This window comes from Neovison vison, chromosome 13 (genome assembly GCF_020171115.1).
Source record: "Neovison vison isolate M4711 chromosome 13, ASM_NN_V1, whole genome shotgun sequence".
NCBI lineage: Eukaryota > Metazoa > Chordata > Mammalia > Carnivora > Mustelidae > Neogale > Neogale vison.
Window position 1 is genome coordinate 91628005 of NC_058103.1, and position 9155 is coordinate 91637159.

At 32.8% G+C, this 9155-nt stretch overlaps 1 pseudogene; it reads left to right on the forward strand.

The window, feature by feature from the left end:
- Nucleotides 1-7151: 7151 nt before the first annotated feature.
- On the forward strand, nucleotides 7152-7233 carry LOC122894850 (annotated as a pseudogene).
- Nucleotides 7234-9155: the final 1922 nt, after the last annotated feature.

Below are 9155 nucleotides of genomic sequence, written 5' to 3' on the forward strand. Positions count from 1 at the left end.
TATAAATATCAGAATAAATTTGTAACTTGCTGACATTTTGATTAGGATTGCATTGAAGCTGTAGATCAAATTAGAAACAAAAAACAAAAAAACAAACAAACAGAGATCTTGACAATACTGTCTTTCTACCCATGATCATGGAATATCTCCATTGTGTGATTTCTTTCATTAGTATTGCTAAGACATTTTACTTGTCTTCATTATTAAAATTTATGTTAAATGTTGCCTCATTTAGGCCCATTTTGGGGTTTTGTTTTTATTTTTGTTTTTGTTTTTTTGCAAATGACAAGCTTTGTTGTGGCATTCTGAGTTACTAAGGGGAAGACAATTGTCTTCATCTGTTACATTGGCATCATCTGTTACAGCTGGGTCTCCTTTACCATGACATTCAGTTGGTTGTCTAATTCTTTACATGCTAATTCTCTAATATATATTTTACACCATTCCATCTCCATGCCCACCTCTCTAGTTAAAGTCATATCTTGCCCAAACTCTTGGACAGCATACAGCTTCTTTAAGTGAACTCTTTGCTTTCATTATCCCCCTATTTTATTCCACTGCTGTATTTATTTTTGTGTCTCTGCACAAAAATCCATTATACAACTACATTGTTTTTTAAATAAACAGGATGTGTAGACCTTAATTGAAGACTGTATAACATGGTAGTGTAACTTCTTTTCTCAGTCTTGCTCTCAGGAACCCCCTACATGTATCCTTTCCTCTTAGTAGTACAGAACAATTGGATGGATTCTCCCTTACTGTGCCTTCTGCTTCTCTCCTCCCTTGCCTCTGGTTATTCTATCTTATCTGTTTTCCTTTCTTTTTGAACTCAAATACTTATACATTTAGCCATACTGGATCAACTGTCCTAATACTTTGTTTCTTCCTTTCTTGTGACAAAAACTTAATCAGCTTTATGTTATAACGTTTAAGTACTTATTTCCATTAGGTTGTAAATTTCTTGAGGACTGTTCCTTTTTCATTTTTGTACTCTCTGTAACAGCTGTTCTGGAATAAGATTTTTGAGTTTATAATTGATTGTTATTTTCTTACTTCATTTTTTCTTCTTACAGAATTTTATAAACACATGCTTCCTTTTCATGTTGCCTACCATTTAATGAAAGTCACTTTCTCGTTCATTTTTCTTTTATCTTGTTAGAGAAAAATGCTCTTAAAGCAAGCTAGAATATAAAATATAACCGTTAGACGGGTTGTTAGTGTAAAATTTAAGTTATCACTAAGATTTTCACTTTATATATGATGACCTGTAAACTTACCCAATAATTAATCTAGTTAAATTTTATCTTTAAAATTATAAAGTTATTTATGCGAGTATAAAACTTACGTCAACTAAACAGGGGATCCCAAACAAAATAACTGAATAATGGAAAGCTCCAGGTTAAAAATGGGGAAATATATTAAAATTTCTTTGGGGCCTTGACTTTATTGCTTATGGCAAACTTGATGCTAAAATATGCCATACATCACTGCAGTGACAGGCTTGAGAAAATGAAAAATACAAAGCTTTACATAAATCAGCCAAAAGATCATATTAAAATGCATAAACTTTAACAGAAAAATCAAGACTTCTACTTTTCACCATTCACAAGCTTTTTCTTCCTTATATAGTTGTTTTAGAATTTCCAAACAGCTCTGTGAGAAATAATATTTCAAATTAATTGTTGACAAAGCGACTGCGTTTTTAAAGAAACAGGTTCACAAACACTTAGCCCCAATTCTATTAATGGACTACTATTTCTTATTACTTAATTTGATTTTTGTCAAATAATCTCATGGAACAAATATATATTTTATATGATTGTAAAAGCCCACATTCCAAGAAGTTGTAACTTTTAAAGATATCATAGTCTCATAACCCATTCTTGGCTCTTTTCATTTTATTTTGCTTTATTTCAGAAATACCATCAAATATCTTGAAAAACTTTATAGCATTAAGCTGTCTCTGTGCTTTTATTTTTTTTGCTTCAATCAAACATACCTAAGAGTACTTACTCTGTTTAAAAAATTGTTAGCACCCCTTGGAATTCACTATAAATAATGACAAATTACAGAGTAATTTTAATTCTAAGTTCAAATCAAAGTTATTACAGGTAATCATTATTCCCAGCATCATGATTACAGTGACAGATATCTAGTCTGTCTAGAGGGATGTATAGGATATGATCCTGTTTTTTTGAAAAATACTGATGGAGTCAAGGAGCTTATATATTCATTTATATTTGAATGAATATGGTAAGGGTGGGCACGTAATAACCAGAGTGATAATATTGGCTATCTTGGGGGTAAGGGGCTTAAGAGGAAAAACAGAAAAGCTTAATACTTATATAATCTATAATCTGTAACTTCTTATATAATGAGTATATACATGTAAATTTAAAAATATTTGATTAAGAAAATTAACCTCAGGAGGTGGAGATGATATAATGAGTTCCAGTGCTAAACAAATACATAAATGTTATTCCACAACACTTTTGTAGTCAAGGTAGAAAGAGACATACTAGGATTCTTTAAAACTTTCCGTAGAACTCAAGTGAAAACAGTACCCACAATGTGGGTTGAAATCTAGTTGATCCTGTAGTAAAGTCTGCACAGAGAATGCTGGGAGGAAAGTATACATAAAAAAAAGGACCAAAAACATTCAGATAGTGGGCCTCTTGAGTTTGTTATGCATGGGAATTGCTCTCACTACTCATATCAACATGTATAAACTTGAAGATCCTGTCCAGAGAGATAAGCTGCCATGTCTTTATGCCACTTCAAAAATATTTCCTTACAGAAGAGACAATGGAGGAAGGAAGATGAATGATGACTTTCACTCACCAACATTCGAGTTCAGTACAGCTTTCCTACCCCACTCTCTCCCCCACCTTTGTCCTCAAGCTAAAGAGCAGAAAAATGATTTGATAAGAAGGAGCAAAGCGGATCGCAAACTTTAAATCCTAATTCTACAAACCTCAATGATATAACTTGACATTCAGAGAGATTTCGGCCTTCGGTACTACTAAGTCACTGCTGCTGCAAATTGTCATTGGAGCAGAGTAATAAATCAAGCATCAGATTCACTCAGAGAGCCACTTGACTCGTTTGTATCCCTAATGCATGGATTTCAGTAGTAGCAACAATATACCACTATGTCAAGAGGATCAAACTGGACAGTGTAAAAGTGTTTTTAATCCAAAATCTATGGTGGACCTATCAGTTCAGGGGGAGGCGATAAAAATAATCAATCAGTTGATTTTCTTGTCTGCTTTCAAATTCTAGTGAACTATATATTTTGTCCTACTATTTATTTAGTTGTTAAGCTCTTGTATGCAGCTTGTTATTGTTATTGTCATTTTTTTTGCTTTAAAAATAAAGTTTCTGATGTTTTCATAAAGTTTCACTTTGGTGATTTCTTATAAAAGAAAAGTAGAATACTCCTCATTTATTTAACACATATTTATTGAGTGCTTACATCTGTTTCCTAGCACTAAGGATGCAGTAGTGAACTAAACATCCAAAAATTATTTCCTTCATGAAGCTTATATCTTATAGAATGAGACAAATAAATAAATGTTTAAAATAAGGGAGACTGTGAGAAAGTTGTCTTACTATCCATAAAAATGGGATTAGATTTTATGGAAAAAGCATAGTCTGAGAATCCTGGGTTTCCATGGTGACAGAGTAATAAGACCAGACTTTTTGGTCATATGGGAGATAGTGAGCTTGTGAGAAGCCTGTAGATGCAGCCAAAGAGTGATTCAGTAAACTGGAAAAAAGTTCAAAAGAAAATATTAAGAATGAAAACATGGTGAGAAACAAAGATAGAAAGTATACATTAGAGATTAAGAGAAGTACAAACATGAAGTGGTCTAGAATACATGTAATTAATGTCAGAAAAAAAGGAGAGGGATAATAGGAAAGGTAAAATATTTCAAAAGATAATGGCTGAGAACTTTCCAAAGTTGATGAAATACACCAAGGTATAGATTCAAGAGGTTTTATGAACCCTAAGCTAAATAAAATTTTTTTAAAAATACATATTTAGGCATATAATGATGAAAATGCTAGAAACAAAAGGCAAAGTAAAGAAATTGAAAACAGTTGAAATATGTTAAAAACAGGCTACTTTCAAAGAAGCAACTATTAGAATAAAACCTAACTTTTAAATGGGGGGGGTGGGGGGGGGAGAAAGAAAGAAACACAAGCAATGGAATCATATATTTTATAATACTGAATGAAAATAACCCCATCCTAGAATTCTGTACCCAGCAAAAATACCCCTCAGACATTAAAGTGAGAATACTTCCAGGATGACAGTAAGGCATTCATCAGAATTCATTGATGTATGTTTATGGTTTATTCATTTCACTGTAATTTGTTTCCTGAAGAAATAAGCAAATACTTAATTCTAGCTAATAACATTTATGTTAAGGTCTTTAATGCCCTTTGGTGTGGGTCTGTTAGTAATAAATTTTTTTAGTTTTTATTTGAAACTTTTCTTAACTTCACTTTTGCTTTATCCCAACATTTTATTAAGGAAAATTTTAAACATACAGAAAAGTTGAAAGGAAGTAGAAATAAAGACCTTCCCAGACAAACAAAAGCTGAGGGAGTCCATTGCGACTAGACATGCCTTCCTTAAAAGTAATGCTTAAGGGCATCTTGGTTCTCTCCCATCAGAAAGGATGAATATCCAACTTTTGTATCAGCATGAATGGGACTGGAATAGATTATGCTGAGTGAAATAAGTCAAGCAGAGAGAGTCAATTATCATATGATTTCACTTACTTTTGGAGCATGAGGAGTAACATGGAGGACATGGGGAGATAGAGAGGAGAAGTGAGTTGGGGGAAATTTGAGGGGGAGACAAACCATGAGACACTGTGGACTCTGAGAAACAAACTGAGGGTTTTGGAGGGGAGGGGGAAGGGTGGTTGGGTGAGCCTGGTGGTGAGTATTTTGGAGGGCATGCGTGGAGCACTGGGTGTGGTGCATAAACAATGAATGCTGAAACACTGAAAATAAAATAAAATAAAATGAAAAAAAAAAAAGTATTGCTGAAGGGAGTTCTTTAAGTTGAAAAGAGAAGAAAGAAGAAAAAAGGACCCTAGGCAGCAATACTAAAGCATATGAAAATGTAAAACTTTCTGATAAATATAAATACAGAGACATATAGAATATATATGTCTATATATTAACTATATATTAACTATAATAACTGTAATGGGTGTTACATTAACTACTTTTTTTTTTTTTTTTTAATTTGGTGAAAGAGAGCACGAGCACAGGCAGACAGAGTGGTCAGAAGAGGCAGAGGGAGCAGCAGGCTCCCTGCTGAGCAAGGAGCCCAATGTGGGACTTGATCCCAGGACACTGGCTTCATGACCTGAGCCAAAGGCAGCCGCCCAACCAACTGAGCCACCCAGGCATCCCTACATTAACTACTTTTAATTCTGGTATGGAATTTTACAAATAAAAATTTAAAAATAACCATAACCATAAATCTATGTTAAAGAATACAAAATATACAAAGAGATCATTTGTGACATTGGTAATATAAAATGGAAGGGGGAAATGTAAAGGAGGAGAGTTTTATTTGTAACTGATGTTATCAGTTTAAATAGATTATAATAACTATAAGATGTTCCATGTAATTTCCAATATTAACCACTAAGAAAATACCTATAGAAGATGCATAAAAGTAAGAAAGCAATCAAAGCGTGACCCCATCCCCCCAAAATTAACAAAACACACCACGTACAGCTGTAAGACAGGAATGACAAAATAACTACAGGACATAAAACAACAATATGACAGTAGCAAATTCTGCTTTATCAGTAATTGCTTTAAATGTAAGTGGATTAAATGCTTCAATCAAAGACAAAGACTGGCTGAATGAATTTTTAAAAACAAAAACAAAAACCAAGGGGTGCCTAGGTGGCTCAGTGGGTTGATCCTCTGCCTTCAGCTCCGGTTATGATCTCAGGGTTCTGGAATAAAGCCCCGCATCAGGCTCTTTGCTCAGTGGGGAGCCTGCTTCCCTCCCCCCACCCCCGCCTGCCTCTCTGCCTACTTGTGATCTCTGTCAAATAGATAAATCTTTAAAAAACAAGAACAAAATACAACTCTATGCTGTCTACAAGAGACACACTTTAGATATAAGGACATACATAAACTGGATGTGAAAGGATGGAAAAAAATATTCCATGAAAATGATTACAAGAAGAGATGAGGAGTTGCCATACATATATTGGATAAAATAGATTTAAGTCAAAAATTGTCACAAGAGACAAAGAAGATTATGTGATGATAAAAAAAAAAGTCAATTAACAAGGAAGGCATAGTAATAAATAAATATGCACCTAATAGCAGAGTACCCAAATATATACAGCAAATACTGAGATAACTGATGTGAGAAATAGACAGTAACACCATAATGGTAGAGATTTTGATACCCCTCTTTCAATAATTTATAGATCAACCAGTGCAAAGATCAGCAAAGAAACAGAGGACTTGGACAATACCATAGACTAACTGGACCTAATAGACATAAAAATAGCACTCTACCCAACAACCGCAGAGTACACATTCTTCTCAAGCACACAAGAAACATTCTCCAGGACAGATCACTTGTTAGATCACAAAACAAGTCTTAGTAAATTTTTAAAAAATTGAAATCATATCAAGTATCTTTTCCAGTTACAGTGAAATGAAACTAGAAATCAATAGCAAAAGGAAAACTAGAAAATTTATAAATCTGCCAAAAATTACCCTCTTGATTGATCAATGAGTCAAAGAAAAAAAAATCACAAGAAATCAGAAAATACCTTAAGACAAATACAGAACAAAAACCATACCAAATCGTATAGGATACAGGAAAAGCAGTACTAAAAGGGAAATTTAGAAAAGAACAGATACATTAAGAACAAAAGAATAGCCGTCAAATCAACAACCTAACTTTATACTTCAACGAACTAGAAAAAGAACACACTAAACCAAAAGATAGCAGAGGAAAGGAAATAATAAAGAATAAAGCAGTAATAAATGAAAGAAAATGAAAAAACCATGAAACTAAGAGGTTTGTTTTTTTTTTTTAAGATCTACAAAATTGATAAACCTTTAGGTAGACTAAGAAAAGTAGAAAACCTAGCTTCGCGCAGTGACAGTATCGTAGCCAATGAGGTTCATCCGAGGCACGATTATTGCTAAGAAAAGTAGAAGACCTAACAAAAATTAAAAAATAACAGAGAAGACAAGTAGTGTAGCAGAAATAGAATCATAAGAGACTACTATAAACAATTACATGCCAACAAATTGGATAACCTACAAGAAATGGATAAAACTCTAGAAAAATACAACCTATCAAGATAAAATCATGATGAGATTTTAAATCTGGGCAGAACTCTATGGTAGGGAGATTAAATCAGTAATCAAAACTTCCCCACAAAGAAAAGCCCTAAACCAGATGGCTTCACTAAAAATTCTACCATTTAAAGAATTAACATGATTTCCTAAACTCTTCCAAAAAAGTGAAGAGGAGGGAACACTTTCAAACTCATTTTATTCAGCTGGCATAAAACCAGGCAAAGATACTGCAAGGAAAGAAAACTATAGTCTGGGATCTCTGATGAATAGTGACACAAAAATCCTCAACAAAATACAAGCAAACTGAACTCCACAATACATTAAAAAAAATTATATGCTACAACCAAGTGATGCAAAGATGTTCAGCATATGAAAATCAAATATATCACATTATATATCACAATATATCACATTAAAAGATAGTAACTACTTGATTCAAATGGTACAGAAAAATTCAACATCTTTTCATAATGAAAATACTCAACAAACTAAAATTAGAAAAAAATTACTTCAACATAATAAAAACCATAAATGAAAGCCCATAAACTGTCATTATTCTCAATGGTGGAAAACTGAATATGCTTCCCCTTATAAAACTAAAGGCTGTCTCTCATCATTTCTGGTCAACATAGTACTAGAAGTTCTAGACAGAGCAAATAGGTAAGAAAGGAAAGAAAAGACATCCAAATCAGCAAGGAAGAAGTAAAACTTTCTCTGTTGGCTGATGACATGATCTTGTATGTAGAAAACCCTAAGGAGTTCACTCAAAAAAATTGTTAGAACTAATAAATGAACTCAGCAGAGTTTCGAGATACAAAACCAGTTATAACACATAAAAGCCAGTTGTTTGTCTAAACGCTAACAATAATCTGAAAAGGAAATGAAGAAAACAGTTCTATTTACAATTGCCTCAAAAGTAATAAGATACTTAGGAATAAAATTAACCAAGGTGATGAATGACCTATACACTAAAAACTACCAAAAAATTCTAAAAAAAAAAAAAAATTAAAGAAGACACAAATGTAAAACAGTCCATGTTCAAGTCCAAGGTTCAAGGTTGGAATACTTAATATTATCAAATTATCCACACTACCCAGAGCAATCTACAAATTTAATGTAATCCCTATTAAAATCCCAATTGCTTTTTTAATTATTATTTTGTAGAAATAGAAAAGACCTAAAATTCATATGCAATATCAGTGGACCACAAATAGCCCAGATAACTCTTGAAAAAAAAAAAAACAAAAAAAGATTTACATTTACTAATTTTAAAAAACATTGCAAACCTATAGAAATTAAAACAGTGTGGTACCAACATAAAGACAGACATGTAGGTCAATAGAACAGAATGAAGAGCCCAGAGATAAACCTTCATGTATATGGTCAGATGTCTTCAACAAGACTACCAAGGCCACACAATAGGAAAGGCATACAATTTTCAACAAATGGTGTTGAGAAAATTGTATATCCACATACAAAAGAATAAATTTGGGTCCTTTCCTAGCTCCATTTACAAAAATTAATTTAAAATGGGATAATAACTTAAACATAAATCCTGAAAACATAAAACCCCCTAAAAGAAAATGGGAAAACCTTCAATTTGGCAGTGATTTCTTGGATATGACACCAAAAGCACAGACAACAAAGTCGAGAATAGACAAATGGACTACATCCAACTTAAAAATGTATGCACAGCAAAAAATAGATAAATAAACAAAAGAGTGAAAAAGCAACTTACAGAATGGGAGAAAATATTTGCAAACCATATTAGTATCCAGGATATATAA